At 34.8% G+C, this 27,777-nt stretch overlaps 1 long non-coding RNA gene and 1 pseudogene across 1 annotated transcript in view; both read left to right on the forward strand.

Annotated features, from left to right (window-relative positions):
• The first annotated feature begins 1,825 nt into the window (after positions 1-1,825).
• The window catches only part of LOC141553760 (uncharacterized), a 35,505-nt gene continuing 9,553 nt past the window's right edge, over positions 1,826-27,777 (forward strand). Inside the window, exons 1-2 of the long non-coding RNA XR_012485631.1 lie at positions 1,826-1,871; positions 17,360-17,419. This is a non-coding gene — a long non-coding RNA (uncharacterized LOC141553760). The remainder of the gene's footprint in view (positions 1,872-17,359; positions 17,420-27,777) is intronic.
• LOC141557046 (biogenesis of lysosome-related organelles complex 1 subunit 2-like) lies at positions 9,390-9,733 on the forward strand (annotated as a pseudogene).

Here is a 27,777-nt window from a genome sequence, read left to right on the forward strand (position 1 = left end):
CTTAAGTCTCTGGGCAATTTACATGCAAGAAGGATATGTTTTGAGGTAAATTGTGCATATCAGTTATGTGGAGTAGTGACTAGTAGTGCTAGAAATATTGTTGACCATCCAGTAGACATACAGCTTCTACTGTTAGACTTGTTTTATGCTAGAAGATTTTTCTGAATTTCCCATGGTATCATTTCTTTACTATGTAAAAATTACCATTTACATTGTTTTGTGTTTTTATTTTTATTTATTTTAAGCTTATCCAATTTTAGTATCATTTTTAGATTGTTTTGGTGTTAGTGAATTCCCTACAAAAATTTTTGGTACTTTTGAATTAAGAAATTAGGTATAATTGGAACTTGGATGGTTCTTCCAGGGCAATTTCAACTATTATAGTCACAGAAGTTTTTTTCTATGCTACACCTTAGCTCAGCTGCACCTAGGTCCTATATCTTGTAGTTTGAATTACAAAAGGATTAATTAGCAAGAGATCAGGAATAGTTGTCCGAAATCCATTCCTGAGTTCCAACTATATTTCCTGACCATTTTAAGTATTCATTGATTTTCATCCAAATTTCCTCAGAAAAGACATTTAAAATTATCATATTTAAAATTATGCTATTAAAATTATCAAAACCTATTATTATTATTATTATTATTATCATTATTATTAATGCTCACATTGAGATAGCAAGTTGAAGTTTAGAAAATATTTTTTACCACATCATAATCATATGAGAAAAGTAGTCTAAGTGCTATCACCCACATTCTAAATAGAAAAAGTGGGGGCCAAGAAAAATTAATGAAATTGCCTGAGGTGACATATCTAATAATTTTCATAGAAAAATCCAAACCTGGATTTGCTAGCTACTATATTATGCTATATCTCAGGGTTCGACCCAATATGCTGTGTGACCTGAAATAACTTTCCTTCACTGGATTTCTGTTTCCTAATCTGCTAAATGAGGGGAATGGACAAGATTATAAATCAAATGTATTCCAACTCCAAAGTATTTTGTATAATTGGTCCCTTTTTATGTCTTGAGAAATGGAGAGTAAGGATGTCTATCTCTAACAAATATTCTCTATACTTTTGGGGGGAAATACAAAATTAAGTGTTTTAAACTAGTAAAATCACCATCTAATATCTAAATGTGCATTTAACAAAAACAAGTCAATGCATATTTTTAATAAAGTGATCATTAATGTTATATATTTGTTTTTTCTGAGTATTTAGTATTTTAGTTACAATTATACCAATATTCCATCCCTCTGAAAGAAAACAACATTCCATTCTTTAGGAACATGGTAGAAACAGGAGATGAGGGAAGTAAGTTGCCTGTTCATTTGAAAGAGGACTCTGGAACTAGAGAAATCCAGAATGAACCTAATAGAGCCCAAGGGAGACTGAATACTGAAGCAAAGTATTGCATAGAAATGTCTTTCTTCTTAGCGTTATTGGCTGCAGCTGTGAGTTGTTGATAGGAGCACATTGATTTTTATGGGAGGATGGCTGGGCCCTGGACTGAGGATGAGACTAATTAGGGAAAGATTGAGCAGGTGTAAATGAGAAAGAGAGAGAGAACAAGCAAGGAAAATGCAACAGAGAGCAAGCTAATGAGTAGTTTGAGGAAGACCAGCAGGGAAATAAGAAAAAGCAAAGCTGGTTGAAGGAAGAGAGATAATGGGTAATGGGGTGAAGAGAAATGATGAAACCAGAAAACCATCCACAATTACATCATGGTTCTTCTGCATGTACCCTTGCTTCCTAATCTTGTTCCAGCTTCCTTCCTTGTGCTGGAATAAGGCAATGACTGTTCTCTCCCAAACCAGTCATCTTGCTTCTGGATAGGGGCTCTGGATGATGGCTGATGAAGGACTAAGTAAGTAATGATCATTTATGAATTCTTCATATCCTTTGTTGTTGTAGAAAATGGAATCTATGCTATTGAGTCTATGCAAATATTTTAATGTCTTGTAGAGAGTTTTTGGAGAGTAAAATTTTAGAAGCCCTGACTTGATTTGAATTAAACATTATCATTTTTTAAAGTCACATTAAAATCACATTAAGATGAGTTCAAGGCACTGGAAAATACAGATGTGCCTTCAGCATAGCCCTTACCTTCAAAAAGCTTATGATGGTAATAGATATTGTTTTGGTGTTTTTATCCTTGTCAGCATTAGTCTGGAGTTCTTTGCATATTTATCAGGCATATTCATGGTGAAGCTAGCCCAGCAAAACCTGATAAACTTAATGAGGTTAAAGGGGTAAATTCTAGTGACTTTGGTTATGTTTAAAAGCCTTTGTGACTTCTGGATGGACATAAATATCTTCATAAGAAAATTTTGATAGCACCTTCCTTTGGAAGGTGCGGATATATTCACTGATACATCTTGACATGATTGAAGACAAAGAACAAAGATTAGTTTCACAGGGCTTAGGCAGGTTTTTGGTTTTCAGTTTCAGGATTTATGGATTCATTCCCATCACTGATTAAATCTCAGAATGGGAAACTGTCTGGAGGAATGGAAGAAGGAAAACTACCCCTTGATGATGGGCCTTTAAAAAGGAGCAGAGGAGAGATTTGAAGTAGTCCTTTTTGTGAGAAGGCTGAGAATCTAGAGAGGATGCTGATTTGTGGCTATGTGAGAGGAAATGGTGTAACCAAAAACTCTGTTAATAAGTTACCCACCAAGGTCCAGAATGGTGTCTGGGAAGAGCTAGTAAAGAGAGTGCTTCTTTAGCCACTGGAGAGATGTCAGCTTTGGTACAATATGGCCATATACTAGAGGAAAGTAAAGAGAAAGGCAGAGAAGATTGTGCTTGTCAGAATTATGCCCTATGAGTGGCTAAAATGAGAATACTCACTTGAACTAATTTCATTATAGAAAAAAAAAATCAGTTATTAGCATATAAAGCTTAGTGCTATTGATGTGGGTTAAGATTCCTTTCGGATTCCCAACCCCCATGAATTCCAATGGGAGATATATGGGCTCTCCCAGCCCCCATGGGATCTAAGCCAACTTGGGCTGTCCCAGCTCCCATTCTAATGAGCTGCTCAGGTTTCCCAACCCCCACCTTAAGCACAAACAGCTTCCTTCTTATCTAAAAACCCATTGAATTGTATTCAAATTCTAACCCTGCCTGAAGCTCAAGCCAGAGGCCAACCTGGGACTCCACTCACAAGCCCCTTCAGATTACCAAAGCCCTCTATTATTAAAGGAGCAGAACTGGAGTCCAGTCTTTGCAGAAGTCCCAAACATGACATCCTTACGCTGGTCATGTCAAGGGTTTCTGCCCACTGGACCTGTAGCTCCGGTGCCCTCAACTTTACTAACTAAGCTTTACTTCCAAACCCCACAACAAACCTCTTTTATCAATCTAGGTTTTCTTGTCTGTAAATTCCTTTACAGAAGTCTCTTGTGCGGCCACTAGACCTCAATTAAACCTATTCCATTTAGATACTACTTACCTAATTGTCATCACTATAACATTCAAAAATAAGAAACAGATTTCAACTTAATCTTTTTATTTCTCAAAACTATGATTGTTTTCTGAATGACTGTCTATATCACTTCAAAACTTCAGGAAATGGGAAAAAAAAAAAAAAGAAATGTCAGTTCTATTTATGTAAGACCTGCTGTCCTAGCTGGGTATTCACTTTATATAAACTTTAATAGATACATTTGGTCTCTCTTGTGGAATGTAAGCTTCTTGAGGATATATTTTGTTTTTGTCTGTGTACTCAGAGCCTAGCAGAGTGCCTGAAACATAACATGTCTTAATAAAAAGCTTGTTGATTAGTTTAGAGTTTCATAATTCCTGATTGCTGGAGGAGTATTAAGGGTTCATGAAACTAAAGGAGTAGTAAACAAATGAAACAAAAAACTATTTGTATTTGGATCAAGAGCCACAAATTACTCCAATGACAAGAGACTCCACAGAGTTGGAAATTCGTGCAGAACCCTTTGCAGAAGATAAACTCCAAACAGAATCAGGCTATTTAGCAGCTTTCTACTTAAACTATTATTCTTGATAAATAGGTGGTCAGGTTAAGTGTTTTTCACAGTTGACTGATGACTAGGAGGTAGACAGAAGAGTGGAGTGTAAACTCACAGAAAAGATTCTTATCTTGGAAATATAACTCAGAATAATGAGGGAAAGGAAAGGGGATCCCCATTTCTCGGTGCATAGATAGTAAAATAATCCCATGAGGCACAGTGTCCCCTGTAAATGAATTTACAGGCCTGAAAACCTAGATTGATAAATAAAAAGTTTATTGTAGAAATTTGGAAGTAAAGCTCAGTTAGAAAGACATCAGGGCCAGAGGTGGCCACTGGGCAGGCAGGAACCCTTGCATGGCTGGAAGGATACCATGTGTTGGCAGGGAGGGGTCCTACAAAGAGAGAGTTCCAGCTCGCCTCTTTTATACCTAGAAGAAGATGGGCGGTACTCCCAAATTCTTGGCAGGCTTTTCAATAAGCTTATATCGGGTGGTGGCTGGGGAAAGCTGAGCTGATAATGGGGCTGCGCCCGGATATTCAAAAGGGTGCTTTTGACCAGGATTTGTGAATTAAAGTCAGCCATGGACAGTTAGAGAGGAATCTTAAAGGGACCTCAACCCCCATTAAGAAGAGGAAAAATGCATCTTTATTTTCATTAACTCCTAACTGAAAGTGTGAATTTCCCTTTTTTCTGTTTTCATTCTGTTAAGAAGGGGTAGATAGATTTGACCTGGTTGCCAAGGCAGTCCATGACACAAATACAATTAAGAACCTGAGGCTTAGAGCCAACAGGTTCTGGTGGTAAATAGGTTGAAGGTTCAATGGAAGGAATAGCTCACATGGCCCCAGGTCATGTCCTAGACAAGCCTGACCCTAAAGTGGGGGGAATCAGGTCTTTTCCTCATTCTTGGGCTCATCACACTTCCTTTTGATAGCAGAAATCTGTGAAAAAGCTTTTAAACAAAGCTCAGGTTTTGCTAAGGACCAGAACCTAGACTGTTGGCTGTAATCAAAAAAGGATTAATGGGGGCTCCCTTCTATAAAGATTCTCTGATTTATCTCCACCCACAATTAAGAAACTACTTGTGAAGTTATACAAAACATTTTCAAAGAAGTCAAGTTGTGAAAAAAATAGATCTCCCACCCTAATGAAAATAAAAACCCTCAAGAAAAATTAAGCTTAGAAGAGAGAGACAGAGATAGAATGAGTCAGTCTTTATTCAATTACAATCAGTTCTTTCTTTGAGTACAGGATTTTTCATCATAAGTCCTTCAGAGTAGTCATGGATGATTGTCTTATTGAGAATAGCAAAATCATTCATAGCTAGTCACCCTAGAACACTGCTATTATTTTGTATACAGCACACTTCACTTTGAGTTCATAGAGTACTTTCCTGTTTTTTTTTCTTCCTGAGAGCATCTTATTCATAATTTCCCACAGAACAATACTATTCCATCATAAACACACACCATAATTTATTGGCCATTCCTCAAATGATGGGCGTTCCCTCAATTTTCAACTTTTTTTTGCCCTGAGAAGAGAGCTGCTATGAATATTCTTTGTACATAGGTCGTTTTCCTTTTTTTGAGTCTCCTTTGGTATTCATGCCAAGTAGTAATATTGTTAGGTCAAGGATCTCTCTATAAGGTAAATAATAAGATACAGAGCAACTATTTTCTCTATGACAACAGAAATGTTTAAAACACAAATTGAAGTATGCTATAAATCACTCCTATTTTGTTCTCCTTTGGAATTAGTACTTAAAGCATGAAACACCTTGTGGGCCTGCTGAACAGGTATTTCATCTCTGATATGTATTGTCTGAGGGGGTCAAGTAGCATCTAGGTGATTCAGTGAATAGAGAGCACTGGGCCTGAAATCAGGAAGATTCATCATCTCAGAGCAAATGCAATAGTTTTCCTTGGGAAAGTCACTGAACCTGTTTACCTCAGTTTCCTTTTCTGTAAAATGATATAGAGAAGGAAATGGACATCACTACAGTATCTTTGCCAAGAAAACCTCAAATGGAGCCAGGAAAAGTCTGAAACAACTGAGTGACAAAAGTATCGTTTCAGCAACTTACCAAAATCTATATCTTCTGGCCAATCATCATGCCTCATCTTTCTAGCAATAGTCAGTTCCTATGACTTTAGAAAGGTATGGCTTTAGAAAGCACCTTGTAATGGGCAACACAATCCCAGTTTATTATTTTGAAAGTAAAAAGTTGAGTCAAGATGTGAAGGGTAAAAACTGGACCTTAGCCTCCATAAGCTATATGAGTAGTGGTGTTTATGCTGTGTATGGGACAGTGATGATCCCTACCCAAATTGAAATTAGAGACTCTTAAGGTAGAAAAGCAAAAAAGGATTTAATATGATCTTGTGAGAAAGGGCAAGTCCCAACATACAAGATGTTGTCAGTAGAGAAGTACAAAGCACAAGCTGCAAATATTTTGCAGAAACCTAATGCAGAAACCCCCCACTTCTGACCTTTTCTTCCAAGTGGCTAGATTTCTAAAAATCAAAATCAGTTAATGGAAAATTCCAAAATCTTGGTGAGACATCAATTGCTATATCACCCATATTGACAAAGGAGAAAATCTATACTTCTCTGGATTTGTCTGAGTAAATAAAATGAACAGGAATACACCCAATAACCCAATTGTAAATTATCTTTTACTATTTGATTAAATCTTAGCCTTAGAAAATCTTTGGGATATTTCCCACATTGTTTAGTTTTGGAAGTAGAAAGGGGGGAAATATTTTGTTCCTAATACAAAAAATTGTTATTAAATGCAAGAAAGAAATACTCATTTATCAGAATTCATAAAACACTGAGAGTGACCTACTAGTTGCTCCCTTGTGACAATAAAATTTTAGGTCAGTTCTATTTTACTGGGTTCCTCTTATAAAGAACTCAAAAATCATGCAAATAAGAACAATTTCCTCTGGACTCCATGGCATAGATTGAAGACTTCCTGAAGCCAAAATAAGCAGTGAGTTCTTATGACTCTTCCATATTCCCCTACAAATAGCCATAAAATCCTGGAGAGACTTACAGGAACTGATGTTAAGTGAAATGAGCAGAACCAGGAGATCACTATACACTTCAACAACAATACTACATGATGATCAATTCTGATGGATGTGACCATTTTCAACAATGAGATGAAGCAAATCAGTTCCAATAGACCAGTAATGAACTGAACCAGAAAGAACTCTGGGAGATGACTATGAACCACTACATAGAATTCCCAATCCCTCTAATTTTGTCCGCTTGCATTTTTGATTTCCTTCACAGGCTAATTGTACACTATTTCAAAGTCTGATTCTTTTTGTACAGCACAACAACTGTTTGGACATGTATACATACGTTGTATTTAATTTATACTTTAACATATTTAAGATATATTGGTCAACATGCCATCTGGGATGGGGGGAGGAGAGGAAAAATTAGGACAAAAGGTTTGGCAATTGTCAGTGTTGTAAAATTACCTATGCATTTATCTGGTAAATAAATAAGTTTAAAAACCAAAACAAACAAACAAATAACCATAAAATAATATCCCCAAACAAATCCTGGAATAGCAGAAATCAGCAAAAAGGATGGGTTGAAACAATCTTCGAGCCCAAGCAATCCGGAAGATCAGCAGTAAAGATCTGCCTCATTAGGATAAAAGGGGAACACACCCCAGGTTAGGAAGTATTTCAACAAACCAGGAGAAAGTCCCACCTCAGGAGAACCAGTAGCAGAGCCTTAGCCCCAGTGTGGTAGAGCAGGCAAATACCACACCAGAAACCTTCATGTGTCGCTGCTTAGCCAGGGGAACAAGCAGGCTCCAACTTCAAGAATAGTCATGTGCTTCAGCATAGCCTGGACAAAGAGGCAATCTCCAGTGGCCAGATTCCATGTACTTCAGTGTAGCCCCCGGGGCAATCAGATAGATACCAATCCTATAAACAGGCAGCTGGCAGCAGCACCCTCCCACATGCTTCATTAAAGCCTTGGGCAAACGGGCAGCCTCCAGGAGCCAAGCCTTCACCTGCTATGGCATAGATCTGGGGAAATGCAGAAACATCTTAGCAGCCTCAGTACATACCAGATACCACTACTAGGGCCTACCTGGTGCCTAATGGCCTCCAGGATTGCCAGTCACCCTCATCTTACCCCTTCATTGCAGCACCAGACATGGGAGTCCCCTGTGGGACTCAGAGCAGCATCAGCTCAACACTAGGCAAACAGCTAGTGTTGGTAGCCAAGAAGTCCTAGGAGCAAAGTTCAGATTTTTAAAAATTGCAAGGGAGAAGATTCTGGGAAAATGGTAGAATAAGTCAGAAAATTCCAAGCTTTTCAGATTTTCCCTACAAAGGAGAAAAACATGTGACTGAATGAATGTGGAGCTGTAAAAACAAAGAAGTGTTGGGGCAAAACAGTAGTGCTTTTGGGACCAAACATACAAAGAAAGATTTATAGGGTTGGCTCCTGGAATACATCCAGGCTAGTTTCATGAAACCACAATAAGGGAGTCCTGGGCTACCTGGGACTTATCCTCTGTCCCAGCCATAAGTTTCACCTCCCAGACACTTGGGTTGTTGGGTGTCTGATTTGGGAAAACTTTACAGAATCTCTTCTGATAAGGAAGGGGCCTGTTGTGCTGTGGAAATGCAGCTCTAGGAGACAAGGTGAGTACCAAAGCTGTGAGACAGGAATGCTGCTGACTATGGGCACTTATAAGAATCTGGAGTCCTTGGTGAAGGAGAATTTAAAGAGGCATAACCCCCTCACCCCAAGACTAGAGGTAATTATACCAACAATCTCCCATAAATGAAAACAAAAATGATCAAGCAAAGAGGAATTCAACCATAGAAAGTTACTATGGGATTAGGAAAGATTAGCATCCTTCTTCAGAAGATAATACTGAAGTAAAAAAACAAAACAAAACAAAACAAAAAACAAAAACAAACAAACAAATAAAACAATACAACTTCTATTCCCAAAGAGTAATATTAAATGGTTACCTGCCCAAAAAAAGGATTCATAGAAGTAAAAAACAAACAAAACAAACAAATAAACAAAAAGGAAAAAATCCACAAAAATCCAGTATCAAAAATGAAAAGAGTGAGATCACCACCAACAAAAAAAATGCTAAAGCAATTGTTAGGAAATATTTTGTTCAATTATGTGTCAACAAATCTGACAGTCTGAGCAAAATTCATGAATATTTGTGAAAATATAAATTTCTAAGAGACTTCATCTTTCCCTTCTTCTCCCCTCTCCTTTTCTTCTCTTTCTCCTCCTTCCTTATTCTTTCTTTTTCCTCTTCCCATCTCCATCCTTCCCTCTATCCCTTCTCTTTCCTCTCTTCCTAGACAGTGCAATGGTAGAGAGAGTCAAGATGACCACAGAGCCGATCAAGGTGGACATCATGGAGCTGTACCAGGAATGTTTCTCTAAGATGACCATATGTCTGACAGTTAAACTGACAGCCATCACCAAAATCTTTAAACTTCTGGAAAATATGAGCAAGTTAACTAACTTTATCTAGAAATAACATGGGACACTGCAGTAAACATAAGGATAAATCTAAAGGACTTAAGCCAGAAATATGCAGCACTTTAGCCTTATCTGGATGAGATCACTTTAATTGGAAAGCAAATAGCAGCTCTTGAGAATGCAGCCTACTAGTTGAATTCATTTTCAAAGACACTAGAAGCAAAGTACAAGTTAGAGAGGCAATGAAAGAATTCTTTAGCACAAAGACTTTATAAGAATATTTCATAACAACTGAAATGTATTGGATGGAATTTAATAAACTTCTAGACTTTAGTTCCCTGAAATACAGCAGTGCTATAGATTTAAGAATCACAGCCACACCTTTTGTTGGATGTGTAACTTTGACCACCCTTTGATGCTTTCCTAAAATTGCAGGCCACCCTTGGAATTCCACCTTATGGTACCCTGGATCATGGCTCAGAAATTAGGATCAAGCTTTGTTAGATCAATAACAAATGAGAGGCTCTGATACCCTGTCTTCTCCCTCCTTCCCTTTATCTTTGAATCTTTGTTCTGAATGTTCTCTACCTCCTTCTAACATGTTATTGAACTTGAATAATAAATGCTGACTTATGACCCACAAAAAATAAAATATAAACTTCTAGATTAATAGATAAGAAAATAGAATTTCTAACTAACCCCATCTTAGAAAAAGAAATTAAATATATAATGAATTCAATTCCATAGGAAAAATTCCCCAGGGCAAGTTGGATTTATGAGTGAATTCTACCAAACATTTAAAAAACAATTAATTCCAATACTATAATGTAATTAAAGTTGGTAAAGAGGGAGTCCTAACAAACTTTTTTCAATGATACAAATATAGTATTGCTCCCTAAACCAGGAAGAGCTAAAACAGAGAAAGAAAATTATATGTCAATTTCCCTAATGAATATTGATGCAGAAAATTTTGAACAGAACATTAGGAAGGTGATAGCAGCAATATATCATCAGTATTATACACTATGACTTGTGGGGACTTATACCAGGAATGCAGGGTTGGTCCTATATTAGGAAAATCATCCTCACAATTGATCATATCAATAATAAAACCAACAGAAATCATCTGATTTTCCATTAAATGCTGAAAAGGCTTTTGGCAAAATATAGCATTCATTCCTACTAAAAATGCTAGAGAACATAGGAATAAATGGAGCATTGTGTAAAATGATAAGAAATATCTACCTTAATATCAGCAATCTTTTCATGTAGATACTTTAGAAGCCTTCCCAGTAACATCAGATGTGAAGCAATGAAGTCCATGATCATTACTATTATTCAATATAGTACTAGACATTTTAGCTATAGCAATAAAAGAAGAAAAAGTAATTGAAGGAATTAGAATAGAGAATGAAGAAAGAAACTATCATTCTTTGCAGATGCTATGAAGACATATTTAAGAATCCTAGAAAATCAATTTTAAAAACCACTTAGAACAATTAAGAACTTTAGCAAAGTTGCAGGACATAAGGCAAACCCACATAAATCATCAGCATTTTTTATATGAATAACAAAGCTCAGCATTAAACATAGACAAATTGAAAGTAACTTCAAACAATATAAAATACTTAAGAATGTATCTGCCAAGACAAATCTGAGAACTAAATGAACACAATTACAAAACACTTTTCATACAAATAAAATCAAATCTAAACAAATGGGAAAATATCGTTTGCTTATTTGTAGGCCAATGAAAATGACAATTTTGCCTGAACTAATTTACTAATTCAATGCCATACAAACCAAATTACCAAAAAAGTTATTTGATAGATCTAAATAAAAATAACAACAAAATTCATCTAGAAGAACAAAAAGTCAAGAATATCAAGGAAATTAATGAAAATATATAGAAGAAAGTGGCAAAGCAATATGATATCTCAAACTATATTATAAAGCAGTAATCATCAAAACTAACTGGTACTGGCTAAGAAATAGGGTGGTTGAGAAGTGGAATAGATGAAGTACACAAGACACAATAGTCAATGATCATAGTAACTTAGTGTTTGATAAATACAAGTGTCACAGTTTTGGGGATAAGAACTCACTCTTTGACAAAAACCTGATAGAAAAACTAGGTCCAGAACAACATTTCACACTATATACCAAAATAAGGTCTAAATGGGCACATGATTTAGACATAAGCATTAACATCAATATAGACAAATAGCAACATAAGCAAGGGATAGTTTGTGTTAGATCTATGAAGAAGGGAAGAATCCATGATTTAACAAAATAGATAATTTTGATTATATTTAATTTAAAAGCTTTTATACAAAAACACCAATGCAACCATTATTAGAAAGCAGAAAGCTGGGAAAAAATTCTTCATAGGATGTATCTCTGATATAGACCTCATTTTTCAAATATATTGAGAATTGAGTCAAATTTATAAGAATATAAGCCATTCCCCTATTGAAAGTTGGTCAAAAGGTATAAACAGGCAATTCTCAGAAGAAATCAAAGCTATCTATTAGCATATGAAGAAGTGCTTCAAATCATTTTTGATTAGATAAATGCAAATTAAAACAACTTGGTGGTAGCATTTCACAACTACCAGACTGGTATTCTGACCAAAAAAAGAAAATGAGAAATGTTGGAGAGAATGTGGGAAAATATGGACACTAATGCATTATTGGTAGAGTTGTGAACTGATTCAACAATTCTAGAGAGCAATTTGGAACTATGCCCCAAGTGCTATATAAGTGTACATTCCCTTTGATCCAGCAATAACACCATTAAGTCTGCCTCCCAATGAGATCTTAAAGGGAGAAGAATCTACATCTGCAAATATATTTGTAGCAATCCTTTTTGTGGTGGCCAAATATTGAAAAGTGAGGGGATGCCAAACAGCAGAATGACTGAATAAACTGTAGTATATAAATACAATGGAATATAATTGTGCAATAAGAAATGATGAATAGGTAGTTTCCAGAAAAAAAAATTGAAAGGATTTCAAATAGATGAAAGGTGAAATAAGTAGAACAAGGAAAATATTGTGCACAATATTAGCAACATTATGATCAACCATGAATGACTCGGCTCTTCTTTAGAACATAATCCAAGTACAAAAGACTCATGAAGGAAGATGCTATCCACATCCAAATAAAAAAAATGATGGATCCTGAAAGCATATAGAAATATATTTTTCACTTATTTTATTCTTTTTCATGTTTATCCCTTGTGATCTATTTTTTCTTTCACTACTGTAGCTAATATGGAAATTTTTTGCATAATAGCTTATACATAAACTGTATCAACATTAAGCCTACCGTTTTCAATAAAGGGAGGAGAAGAAAGGGGAGAGAAATTGGAATTCAAAATCTTTTTAAAATAATGCTAAAATAGTTTTGACATGTAATTGGGAGAAATATACTATTTAATACATACACGCGTGTGTGTGCACACTTGGCTTCTACACTTTTGATGAATGCTAATACACACTTCTCCTATGGTTTTCATATTAGATTTAAAGACCTCTCCTGGTATGCTTTAAAAAAAAAAAACCTCAGAATATGGTTTTTATTATTCACATTTTAAAAGGATTCTCTTTTCTTGAAAAGGATTCCCCTTGAGGTTCCTTTAAACATCCAACTCCCCTAATGCATTTAAAATACATGATGTGCAACAAGTTCATTTCTAAATATATATTCAGGAGCTGCTCTCCTCTTGAGCCTTTAGTTCTTTTATCAATAAAATAATAGGGTTGGATTAGTTTTCTACAGTCTCTTCCACCTCTGAACAGCATGGGTCTATGACTTCAAAGTCAGAAACACCTGTATAAGTAAACTTATAAAATGCAGCATATCTGAAAACCAGCTTATATTTGCCATGTTTGGCAAAGAAGGGGAGGTAAAGACAACTTTAGAGAAGAAAATTATTGCTTAGATGAAGAATAGAAAGTCAGGGTACCAGTAAACATTGATTCTTTGTTTTGTAAAGACCATATCTTTAGGCATATCTGCATTATGATGCGACATTAAATGCTATTACTCCCAGCCCAGGGTGTCTAGGTAATTTCCCTCTTGCTGTGATGGTAAATTCATTTTGTTAAGGAAGGCAGACAGAAAGCTGCCTGACATTCTGAGTTTTGCTTTCACCACTCTTCCCATCTACTCCACCACTCCCCCTCCATTATAGACACAGGTGATGAAGGTGAGGATCCTTTGTGTAATCAGAGAAATAAGACTGGAGTGATGCATAAAATGCCACCTCTATGCCCTAGGCATTGAAAGAACAGAGGGGGTGCTGGGTAATCACAAGTGCCTCTGGCATACTCCGTACTGATTAGTGTCAGGTCTGAGAGGCAGCAACAAAACCTCATCACTCTCCCCAAATGAGAATGCACAAAGTATACTTGTTCTTTATTGCTTTAGCTTCAGAACCCAAGTGGGAATGGAACAAAAAGTAGCCAAAGTTATTAGTTACCTTAAAATATGTAGATGTCCTCTTTGTGACTTGGAATGAGAAGCAGGGATGATAGGGAAGGGAAAGGAAAATGTAACATTAAATATATTTGTGTGTATGTATACATATATATGTACATGGAGCACATCATGGGAAAATCAGATACCTAGCTTTTAGTCTGAATCTGTAGTAACCACCATTACTACTCAGATCACCTCTTAATCTCATCTCAATTTATAAATTTAAGGAACTTGAACTTGGAGAGAGTGACCTGTCATAGGCAACAGCTCTGAAACTCAAATCTAGAATTCCAAAAGGAGTACCCACTCTTATCATGCCAGCCTAAGATTCCAAAAGTCTTTATTTCTTTGAAATGTTTAAAGATCTTTTCTCTAATTTGGGAACTTAATTGAAGAAGTAATTTAGATATTTTAAGGAGGATGTTTCATGAAATTTTAACTTCTTTCCTTGAAATTATACCAAACAAGGCAGTAGACAAATAGAGCTAAAAACATTGAAAGACAATCTAACTGAATCCAAGGAAGCCACTATATGTTTCCTATAGCTCTTCATTGCAATTAATTTCCATTGTTGCCCTGTGAGCCTTTTAAAAGATCACCTACTTGAACAAATATATACTAGCACTGAAAGTAATGAAAAGAAAGAAGAAATGCCTTCTCTTTCCCTAAGCCAATTGTCAGCAGACCTTCTAAAGTTCAACCCTGGTTCCCTGCCTTAGCTTTGTTCTTCTACATTTACATCTGTTGCTAATGAGATGACCTTGAGGGTCCCTTCAATTCTAATATTTTTCTCTGACAGAACCAAATGAGAATAAAATAAAGTATTGTGCCTTCCTTGACAGGTTCATAGTATATACACATACAGGAATATTCTACCAAACGTCATTAACTAGTAATACAAAGAAATTATATTAAATGAAAAACACATCAGGGGGGACATTTGGTATTATTGAAAAATGTTTATATAGGGGATTGATTATATGGAATTGCCAGGAGGATTTTGTGTTTTTATGATGGGGCATTTAAGAGTCAGACACTGTTTTTGCCCCCCTTTTTGGTATCCTCTGTGCTTAGTACACTGGCATGCTCTGTTAATATAGGTTTGTTGACTTGTTTACAACATATTAATTATATTATCACCAAATGATTTTATAGAGGGAACTATAAGTACAGTATCCAAGCTTAAGAAGAAAGGAATATGGCTTTCAAAGCTTAGAATTTTAGGATCTTAATTCTCAAAGGAAGCTAAACAATTTTTCTCTTTCAACCTTTTCTCCAAAACTTCCATTTTGCATATTAGAAAACTAAGAATACTTTCTCTTACCTCTGAGCTTGTGGATAAGAAAATGAGAAATGGTTCCAAATGTGTTTTTCAAAGAGACAAGTGTTGCTGATATCATAACAGAATCATCAGGACTCAGACATTTTAATGTTCTGTACATTCAAGGCTCTGAGCAGTTGGTCACATAGCCAAATGTGCAAGACCTCCAGAAACATATATGATAAGAAAATACAAAAAGTGGCAAAGCCCTCTGGGAACATAAGATTCCTGGAATTTCATGTAATGATCCACAAAGATAAAGTCCAACCTACTTCATGCTTTTTTGCCTTTCAAAATTCTCAGCCATGCTAATATAATGGAATGTGTTAGCCTATAATAAACACCATTCCTAGCTTCCTTTCCTTTTATCTAATATCTATAACAAGTCACAAAGTGGAAGACTGGTGTCCTCAATTGGGTTTTTGGCAATATTATTACTACTTCCTCAACCCAACAACTCAATTGCTCCGCCTTTCACTGTTGTGATAATACAAGTCCTGCAAGTATACATTAGAATTGCTTTTACCTATGGAAGTTGTAAAATGTTGACTTTGAAAACCTAAATTACCTGAAAGAATTGGAAAAGTTCAAATTGTGGAAAGGAGATTGCTTTTTAAATAAATTCAGTATCTGCAAGTATTTTGTCTACGTAAGATTGACTTTTAGAGAAATAGCTCCCAATGACCCAATATTAACTATAGTAGAGCATTTCACATAGGAGTCACCAATAATGAACTTGGGAATAACGATTTCACTGTGCCAGCTGTTAGAATGATTGAACAGAACATCATTATAAATAAGCAGAACAATTTAGAGGAAAAAGAAAAATCTTTGTGCTACTATGATATATTGAAGCAAACTATTTTCCTAGCTTCATCCCATTTTCCAAAATAATTCATTGCTGTAGTTTTATCACTAACAATCAGTACAGAAAACATGAAAGCTCACAAGCTTCCTAGTGTAATTAAATGCAATTACTATATATTTTAAACATCATCAGTCTTCAAGAAATCTGAGACTGATTTCTGATGAGAGGAAATTTTCATGTCCTTGGAAAGTTCATTTTTCCTCCTCAAATAAGGGCAAATTGTGTTCAGTGGTCTTCCATTAATAGCCAGAAAGAAGCCAAGAATGCATCTTTCATAATGTTCCCGCAGTATGCTTGTCCATTTAGAGAGAATACAAATCTAATTTCATCAAATCCAACAAGCATTTATTATAAATGATGATATATTCTCAATCTCCTCAAATACCTTTTTAAGCATTAAGAGCCATTTAATGTCCATGGAAATTATATTACTTTTTCAATTTGTCATGAAGAACATCAACTATTCTTTGGAAAAGGCCAATGGTCCCTAGATGTCAAATAGATATGAGCCCAAATCTCTAATTAATCATGCTATGGGTCCAAGAAAACGCAAGGCATTTATTTCAAGTTCTCAATATTTTCCTCATATTGAGAATGGGAAAAAATGTGATTCTTTTACATAGTAAAGTATTACAATATTAATTTTTTGTCTCACCCTCTGTGATCATTCTTGCCCTCAGAACTAACCATTGTACCCAGCTCAAAGCATTTGTCCTGAAAACAACAGCATTGCAGTATTTGACTTTTTACATAATCAATAGGTTTTTTATATCTTGTATGATGGATGTTTAATGCAAAGTGCTCCAACAGGAAAGTCCTTTGGATTCCATAGCCATCCTTTCATCATTGATACAGATTATGTGCACACAGTTGTTTGTCTGATGGTTAGAAACCGTGACAATAGGGTTGGATTTTCTTCTGTTACTGATGCCCATTAAACTATTTCAGAAATTGTGAAAAGGTGGATGTACAATTTCTCCAGGATAATTTTTATAAAACCTACTTTTGCTTTGACCTTAGCTAAGGCAAGAAAAATCTGGCTCTTCCATCTATTTTTCAAACAAACTAGGTTAACATATTCTCAATATTACAAGAAATAGTGGAACACATTAAGCACCATTTATCAATGTTTTTAGAGTTATAATGCAAGAGTATGGCTCTTATTCATTAAATTGTTCTCTTTTCTGTACACATTTCAGAAAGTACATTTGGAGAGGTTGGAATTCCAGTGTATGAAAATTAATGGAGAATAATGAAAGGTTGGTAAATTCATTACAAGTTTCAAAACCATCTCATATATTATCTCTTTCCAAAAGTCATATCTCCTTATGCAAGTAAAGGTGAACTTAACAATTACTTGTTTAACTTGAGCCAAATAAATCTTTTTGCCTCCATTATCTAGAAATTTCTGATAAAAAAAATTGTTGAGCTAATTGAACCAAATAATTGTCATAATTTTCCACTTCATCTCACAATGTGGAGTATATTAAATCACAACAAAAATCCAATGGGAGTTTGAAATCAGTATTTTGTTCCATTGATCAATGGACAGCTGGAAAACTGTCTTCAAAGCATGCTTATGTCTCTATAATTATCTTTAATATTTAGATAATTAGAAAAAAGACAGTTTCTGTGTGATGAAAATCAATATACTAAGGGAGTTTGAATCTGAAATTCTTAAAGAAATTATAGAATAATAAACAGGTCTCTTGATAGGTCAATCCCAAGGACAGAGCCAAAGCTTTAAAGTGTGGTGAAACAAATAATCATACCTTCTTAGCCTAATGACCCCTTTTTTACTACTATAATCCGGTTTTCCAAGCTTATCAGAAATACCGTCTTTCTCTCCCCATCCCATGTCTTCTGCAAGTTCTGTTTATATAATCTAAACTCTTTCTCCCTTTCAATTATATGTACTTCATTGTGCCAAATATATCTTTCTGTAAAATCAGTTCTCACTATTTTGTTGTCTTTCTCCATGGCCTTAGAAACTGAATTATGGGCTATATCCATCTACAGAGCCAGATTCTGCCAGTATATAAAGCTTTCCCAAGAAGGGTCATGCTCTCTAGTCCCTGTTTAAACTTAGCCAGGCAAACAGAAAGAGTAACAGATAGGGAGTGAAATGAATATGTTCCTACAGAAAAAATTGTAAGAAATGAGGCAGAAAGAGATTTTTGCTAGTGGGTTAATTGAATTTGCTTGTGTGTATTTATAACAACATTTCTTGGCAATTTCCAACATATTGCTAAGATGTTGCAAAAAAAAAAAAAACAAAAAAAAAAAAAAAAACTCAGAAAGGTTCACTTTCTTTTTGCTTTTTCTTAAGACATAATGAATAAAAGATACTTAACAAAGGAAGCTCAAGTAACTTATAAACCAAAGAACTATAATGATTGGTAAAAACAAAAAGATGATATAGAATTTTTACAAGGACCAAAAAGTCTTTTTGTTTTTAATTTTTTAAGATCAAGGTTCTCTCCCTTATTTCCACCCACAATTTAAAAATCACATATGAAGTTATGGAAAACATATTCATAAAAGTCAAGTTATGAATGAAAATATTTATTTCCTACCCTGATGAAAATGAAAAATCCTCAAAAAATTAAGAGCTGAGAGAGAGAGAGAGAGAGAGAGAGAGAGAGGGAGAGGGAAAGGGAGAGGGAGAGGGAGAGGGAGAGGGAGAGAGAGAGGGAGAGAGAGAGAGAGAGAGAGAGAGAGAGAGAGAGAGAGAGAGAGAGAGAGAGAGAGATTGGATAAGATTTTTTTTCATCAGAAGTCTTTCAGAGTTATCATGGATGATTGTACTACTGAGAATAGAAAAGTCATTTACAGCTGGTCATTTCAAAACATTAATATTACTTTGTATATAGGACATTTCACTTTGAATTTCTGGGGGACTTTTCAATTTTTTTTTTCTGAGAGCATCCTACTCATCATTTCCCATAGAAAAACAATATTACATCACAAATACATATCACATTTTATTGTGATATTTATTATGGGCATCTCTCCAATTTATATTTTTTTGCCCTGAGAAGAAGCTGATGTAAATATTTTTGTACATATAGTCATTTTCCTTCTTAAAAATCTCTTTTGGTATTCATGCTTAGTAATTGTTAGCTCAAAGGATATGCATTTATTTATGGCCCTTCAGGCACAGATCATAATTTTTGATCATTTATCAGTTGGGGCATGGCTCTTATTTTTTATAAATTGATTCAGTTCCTTCTATGTTTAAGAAATAAAAGATCCTTATTTCTTAACAAATATTGCTCAGATACATAATAAGCCAAAGTTAAATCATTGAAATGTTCTTATATTTTATTAACATTGCTGCAATAAGATTTAACTTCTAATCCTTTGGCAATTCCTGTGTGATGCTCTAGGATCCTGTTAACACTGCTGTAAAAGTGCCATGTTCCACATATTGACACAATAAATCAAAAGTTATAAAAAATACTCTAACCCATTAAATGGGTTATCAGTGAAATGGAGGATCTACAATTAACAAGTTTTATATAATTTAGTCTGTATTTCAATTAACTTTGTCAGCAAACAGACCACTTTTTGTTAGATTGGACAAGATTCTCTTGCTTAAAAAATATCCATTAGTGAGTTCTTACAAAAATATTCCTTTTACTAAAAGGCCCATGATGTCTATCTTTCATGTTCTATATTTCACGTGCTGACATATAGATACCCCCTTTCCCTGTCCCCTCATAATTCAGTAGTCTTTTGTGTAGTATTTTCTCCTACAAGAATCTAAATTCCTTGAGAATAGAGATTGCTTTTCTTTTTGCTTGAATTTGTATTCCAAGCATTTGGCACTGTCTGGCATTTATTAGTAAATTCTTGCTGATTTAAGACTTTAGAAATTTTAATTTGTTTCAAAACAATGGCAAGAAAATTATGGCTGATCCCTTTTTCTTGAGATAGGCAGGTGGGTGGTCACAATGGTATAGCCTCCTAAGTGGGTTTTACTGCTTCAATTCAGTCAACAAACATTAACTATGTACTTATTATGTATCAGGTGTTTTAGTGAAGATACATAGAAAGAAAATAACAATTTATGGCTTCAGAAAATTTACATATAATGGGGAAGATATAAATATTTAAAAGTATATGTATATATAATATGTAAACAAAAATAAACTTAAACATAACAACTACATACAAAATATATACAAAGTAGATGGAAGAAAATATGAATGGAGAACTTCCTGAATAAAGTGGGATTTGACCTTTATTGAAGTAAGCCAGGGAAGACAAGAGGCAGAAGTGAGGACCCAGAGCCTTCCAGATATGAGCGATAGCCCGTGCAAAGGTTCAAAGAAAAGAAAGAAGGACTGCTTTATTCAAGATCTGCAAGTGGACCAGTGTGACTGAATTGTAAAATATATAGGGGAGTAAAAATGTAAGACGAATAGAAAGTGAGGAAGGGGTCAAATTATGAAAAGCTTTAAGCGTCAAAAATGAAGAGGAAATTTTGGATCCTGGAGGTAATAAAGATGCACTGAAATGTACAGTCAAGGGGATTTATTGAGATGGAGGAAAAATAGTCAGCCCTAGGCATGAGAAAGAAAAAAAAAATCCCTTTTAGTCACTGAATCCCCACAAGAACTGCCATATTGTTTGTTCTTTCATATACCAGGCTCTCTGAAAGTTATATCCAGAATCATAAATCTGCTAAAGTTCATCATAGCTTTTACCCTCCAATTTCAATGAATAATAAAAAAGAAAAAGAAAAAAAAGATAATGAATGGATGAAAGGCAAAGAGTATTTGATCAGAGCAGAAACAAAGTAAACAGCAAGGAACTAAATAACATGAAGGGTATGTTTTCCAATCAGCTTCTGAGAGATAGCCTTACCATACCATCAAAGAAGGTTGGGAATCAAATTCTATTCTACTCTTAACATACTCTTAACATAGTAGAAGTAAGAAAGACACTATTTAAACTTCCTGCAGGTCATTTGATATAATAAACTACAAGAAGTCCCTTCTGAGTTACTCCATTCCCTTTATTAGCTCTCCATTTAGGTAGGAACCAAAATTGAAGGGAAATCATATTCCACCCCATATCTCTACTATATCTATGCTTGTTATCCCAGGCTGAATCTCATAACCTTGGTCTGTACCCTCGATATTTTTTAGATATTGATCTAAATGACACATTACATAAACATGTAGGTATATATAATACATGTAATATAATGTATATGTAGTATAGTATTATAGTAGCTATATTATATATATTTTATATAGATATAGACACACATATGCATATATATATGTGTACATATGTACACATATATATCTGCATGTGTTTATGTGTGTTCTGTCCTTTTAAATATTTAATACTTATAGGCATATCTAGATATACAAGTATATATAATGCATATCCTATACTGTATGTGTAGTATAGTGTTACAGTAGTTATGTTATATACATATATAAAAATATAGATTTATATGTATATATTTGTGTGAATCATGTCTTTTTAAGTGTTTTAATACTTATTTGTTGGTGCATCTATATAGTGCTCAATGTTCAATTAATATATATGTATATATGTGTGTGTGTTTATATATCTATATCTACATCTATATCTATATATGACATCAAGAGTTTTAGAGGTAAAATCCCATATATTGAGTAAACCTAATTCATCATTTTACAAATGAGAAAATCAAATCCTGGAGAGATTGTGATTTTGTTTTTGTATGTATGAGATAAAACAAGAATTTTCATACCTTCATCTATTGGTGGTTGTGATTTGTTCAACATAGGGAACAAACATCAAATGCAGATTTGAACTCAGGTCCTATTAACCCAGAGCTAGAGTTCTTCCCACTGTATCATTTTCCCTCCCCAAACAGAATAATGCAATTGATAAGATAAATCTGAAGCAGAGGACTCAAAGATTGCTTTTAGTTGAAAAGATTAGGAAAGTTTCATAGAAGAAGGAGCTTTTAAGTTACAGTATGAAATCAACAGTCAGAGATTTAGGCCAAACATATTATAAGCCTTACAGAATACCCAAAGGTAGGAGGTTGTAGGGAAATAGTCCAACTTGAGTGGAAAAAAAGATGCACAAAGAAATGTAGCATGAAGTATATTTGGAAAATTAAGGTGACATCAGATTTTAGAGGGCTTTGATTCCAGGCTAAGGAGTCTGGACTTTGTAATCAATGAAGAGCTATGAAAGGTTTGGGGGCATTAGAATGATATAAGCAGACTTATCCATTAATGAAAATTAGACTGTCAGTGGATATAAAGTGGATTGTGGAAAAGAGAGTACAAAGGTAAGAAAATCAAAATATTAAGATGAAATTTATTTTAAAAATTTTAGGTGGTATTAAGTATATGTTTAAATATAGTGGCCATGGGCATGAGAACTGAGAGGAATATAAGAAATTACAGAAAAATATGGGATAATTCATGAATTTTATGTCATCTCTGTGTAAGTTCAATCTTTTCACATTCTTTCATATACACTATCACCCTTTTTATACATTGCATTGGACAGCCATTTATGAAGTCACAATTATCAATTTTTTTTTTTTTGAGGCTGGGGTTAAGTGACTTGCCCGGGGTCACACAGCTAGGAAGTGTTAAGTGTCTGAGACCAGATTTGAACTCTGGTCCTCCTGAATTCAAGGCTGGTGCTCTATCCACTGTGCCATCTAGCTGCCCCACAATTATCAAATGTTACAGGTATTTACATTCTGTTTGAATATCACCCTACTCCACCCCAGAAAATACAGAGTAAATATAATTATGTTTAGGAAAAATACATATGTGTACCCAATCATATACACACACATACCCCCATACAAAAGAGTAGTGGTAGCAAGGTCTAAGGCAGAGGCAAGATGGCAAACCAACCTTCCAAGTGTTGCAGTTATTTACTTGCTCAGCTTTCATGCCCTGTGCATTTTATTCCTGTTCCATGTTCCTGTTCCTTTGACACTGAGATCTCCACAGAGAATGAAGAAAACTCTCACTAAACCCAGAGGAATAGAAAATAAAATAAGTCCATCAGCTCAGAGGAAACACTCTCTCTTATTTGTTATTCACCAGAGTCATGAGGGAAAAGCTCTTTTTGTTCTTGTAGAAACAAAACCAGCTTTAGGCTCTTCCCAAGCACTTGTCAGAAACCCTTGGAGTCCTTTTTGCAAACATTTAATTAATTAGATCCCCACCCCAGGTAGGAAGTAAACATTAATATCTTTCTATTCTAAACAAGTCAAAGAAGTGGCCCAAAGTGAAACACAGAGTCAGAATGAACATGATTCAGGCTATTTTGGTCTTTGTAACACATGTATCTACTCTTGCCATAGCTGGATCCAATAAAACATGCTATGGAAATCAGTAAGTCTAGCAAAAGTCCCCAGTGAGCAATGTGATACATGCAGTGAAAACTTTGAAGACTGTGGTCAATTGCACTGAAATGGAATCCCACAATGTTGGCATTTGTCAAGCTCCATTTTCAAGTAATTGTCTTTTAATAAGAGAAAGCCAGGACTCCCTCTCAAAATTCTTAAAAGTTGAATTAAAAAATGGTCTGCAGTTCCTAACACTTTGAAAAGAACACTTTAAAAATTTTCTTGCTACTGTATCCTGCTCACCTGGACAATTTATTGTGTAGGAAATTAATAGACATCTGGGATCCTGCTGCAGTTCCGAGTTCTCTCACTTGTCCTGCAGTTAAGGGAGCTCTGAAGTCCCAATACAAGGAAACAAAGAATGTTGCAGTATTTGCCCTGTCTGGCCCAAATGTGATTTTATTGAGGTTTTTATCAATGAACATCTGAGGCCAGTAAAGAAAAAAAAAGAATCGTGGTTGTGGTATGGGATAGGATAGGCGATTGTTGATTCTTAAAGACCATTCTCTGGGCTTTCAGAGGGTTATATAAAGGGAGAGCAGATGAGAATGGGATCTTAGTGATTAACTGTCTCAATCTTGCCCCTCACTCCCAAATCTGTTTCTCTGCTTGGCTTACCTATTTATGGTATATATGGGGAAGTTCAGTTTCAGTCATCTCTCAGGCATTTAGGAAAGTGACTGTGTCACCCTGTGTGCATCACTATATCATGTCTTCAAACCTGTTTCCTTTTTTAAAATGGAGATGATAATGGCACTAATCTGACAATGTTGTAACAAATAACAAATGAGCTAAAGCACATGAAATGTTGGGCAAACTACACAGCAGGTCTCAGGAGAGTTAGTGCCATTTTAAGTTTTGATAACTTAATAAAACAGCAGTATGATTTTTGGGGTGCCATATCTAACCACCCCCACTACCCAAAGTCAAATGGTTAAAACTAGCCCTTAGCATTACCTTTGACCATAACCTTTCTCTTCCTTCCCAAATCCAATAAGTTGTTTTAAATTCTCTTTATCTTCTGCTTTAGGCCAGACCTGCCAAATCTTGGCAATAGGCTCCAAGATCATCATCTCACCTCTACTGTCACATCCTTCCAAACTGTGTCACACCTTTCCAGGCTTATCTTTTTTATTGCATATTCTAGTCACCCTAACTCCTAAGCTTAAATGGATAACATCCTCTGGACCTCTTCTTCATTTATAAAACGGGGGACAATAATTATCATGAATACCTAAAAGCTTTGTAAACATTAAAATGTTATATAAATGAATGTTATGATCCTGTGGCTTTTTATTGTTCAGAATCCACTCATTTTAGAGTTTAGAGGTTGAGGATTCCTCAAATATCTTTCTTTTTTTTCTTCCTTTGTAGTGATTTGGGGAGCTCAGCAATTTGCCATTCAGCTAATCAACCAAATTTGATTAGGCTGGCAAGTCATGACTTCTTATAACTGATATCTCTGTTTGGGGAAGGCTGAGACTTACATAAAATTATCTCTTTAGGACTCAGCATAGAGAAAGAGAATGATAATCTAGGAAGGAATCTTTTCCCTAGACATTTTTTCTTATTATATACAGACTTACTAAATTCTCTTATTCTTTACAGCACTTATGACCCCTCATTTGATACTTCATAAATAATCACACTCAGAGGCCAGTTTTCATCAAGGTATGTCTTACACTAGCATCTAGAGTATTTTTCCTGGTCTTTACAAAATCCTGGGGCATAACTGGTAGCTGGAAACAGGTGTTTTTTTTTTTCTTACTACCTTCTAAGCAAACAATTTGCCTTTTATTATTTTTTCCTACTCTAATACTGACTGTTTGCAAAAATATGTAAATTCTGTAGCATGGCATTCAAATCACTCCATGTTATGATCCTACCTTAACTTTCCAGCTCTATTTTATGGTACTCCCCCTCCACATACTCTGCCTCCAGCCAAACTGGATTTCTTTAGTTTTCATTATTAGTCCTCATTATTACTTCTGATCACCTACACACATTTCACATTCTCCTTCCCCTGTTTTTTCTCATAAATTCTCATATGTATATAAAGAGGAGAGTTCTAATTGACAACAACCGACTAGTTAAACTTGATGAATGGCTTAGAATATAATCTCAGACTTATTAAGAAAATATAATTATCTTGTGCTACAATTTGTTCTCTGTGACTTTTTTCATCAGTTAGCAAGACATTGCCCTGTTTTTGAAGCTATTCTTGAGCTCACACACAGGAATTCAGATTTATTTATTTATTTTTTGAGAAAAGAGCTTTAAGCAAATAGATAAGCACATCCAAGCTTGCTGTTAGTGGTACAGAGCACAATGCCCAGCACATAGTAGCTATTTAATAAATGTTGATTGATTAATGGGGAACATTAACATAAGTAAAATACATGTAATGTTGGCCAAGTCATTTCACTTTTCTGGATTATAGTTGTCTCATCTATAGCTTAGACTACAAAGTACATAAGACTCCTTCAGACTTGTAATATATGAAAGTAGAGATTAGCAAAACTTATTGGGGCAATACCAATGAACACAAATAAATAGAAAAATCTGATGTATTTTGAAACCATAAGCAAGATGGTGATAAGCTTTTCACAGTAAAGGATATCTGTCATGATGTATAATAAAAATATACTGTATAAGTATATTATGTAGCAATAAATTATATGTAGTATATTGCTTAATATACCTTATATTATAATAAATAAATTATAAATATTATATACACACATATATATGTGTATTTCACAGTTCCCTGTGGCATTCGAAGGCTTACATAGTTTGCATCTTCTTTGTACACTTTGCATCTGTTCCCCACCTTGGTTTCAACTCCATGCAACAAGATGCACCTCCCAGAATAAAATCATCACTGCTAAACACAATACCAGGTTGCTAACTCAAGCATTTCCCTCTCTTTTCTGTTTGAAGGACTGAATGAAGAGTTGAAATTTCTCCCAATACCTTCCCCTATGGAGGACAGAATTATACTTGCAAATCACTCCAACTTGGATTTCTTACCCTTTATAGTTTCAACTCCATGGAACAAGATTCCTCTTTCTCAGCTACCTCCTGGTGTCCTATCTGCTATTTACTTTCCTGTCTCCTTATGTGTGTTGTCTCCGCCTTTAGATTGTAAGATCATTGAGAGCAGGAGCTATCTTTCTTTTTTGTAATTGTATCCCCAGCTTCTAGCACAGTACATGATACTTATAGACACTTAATAAAAATTTATTGGATTGGATCGAAATGTGGTGTGTCCTGAGATAGATCTTTAAATGTACTAATATGTTTATTCTTATGGAATTTTCACATAAATATATTTGCTTGTGAAGGAGGTTTTGCATTCTCAATTTTTATTTTGCTTTTAAATTTAAATTTGTTTATAATTTCAGGGGACAATATGAATTGCAATGAAAGATTCTGTCAACATTTGTTGCTAAATATTCATTCTCCCTTCATATTCTGCAGAAGGGGAAAAAAAAAAAAGATCCTAGTATCTTAGAGAAGTAAAAAGCTATGCAGGTTATTTAGTTGAGTATTCTCATTTGTACTTCAAAGAAGGTCAAATGTTTTGTCCTAGGTAAGTGAGCACCAAATTTGCATAGTAAACTGGTTCTTCTGAGACTGAGGCTAATGTTTTGGTTTTTATTTTTCCTATGGCATTCAAAATAAAAATGGTTATGATACCCAGAGAGAAGACTGTGGGGACTGAGTATGGATCACAATATAGTATTTTCACCTTTTTATTGTTATTTGTTTGCATTTTGGTTTCTTTCTCATTTTTTTTCCTTTTTGATCTGATTTTTCTTATGCAACAAAATAATTTTAGATAAAAATTACACGTTTACTATATTGGATTACTTGCCATCTAGGAGAGAGGGGGAGGGGGGAGGGAAGAAAAAAATTGAAACACAAGGTTTTGCAAAGGTGAATTTTGAAAATTATCTATTCATATGCTTTGAAAAGAAACAGCTTTAATAAAAAATATGGTGATGACATATATTGACAGGGAGCCATGTAAACTTTGCAAGGCACTTTCTTTTTGTGAACCTCATTTTCCTTCTATGAAAAACAAAAGACAAACAGATGGACTAAATTGACTACTGGCTGGCTGGTTAGGATCTTCTCACTAGAAATACACAAACTAGTTATTTATGTCCCCAATGTATTCTGGTGGAAACTCTAGAAGAATTATTTGTATCCAGGAAGAGTAGT

The sequence above is a fragment of the Sminthopsis crassicaudata genome, chromosome 2, assembly GCF_048593235.1.
Source record: "Sminthopsis crassicaudata isolate SCR6 chromosome 2, ASM4859323v1, whole genome shotgun sequence".
In the NCBI taxonomy this organism is placed as follows: domain Eukaryota; kingdom Metazoa; phylum Chordata; class Mammalia; order Dasyuromorphia; family Dasyuridae; genus Sminthopsis; species Sminthopsis crassicaudata.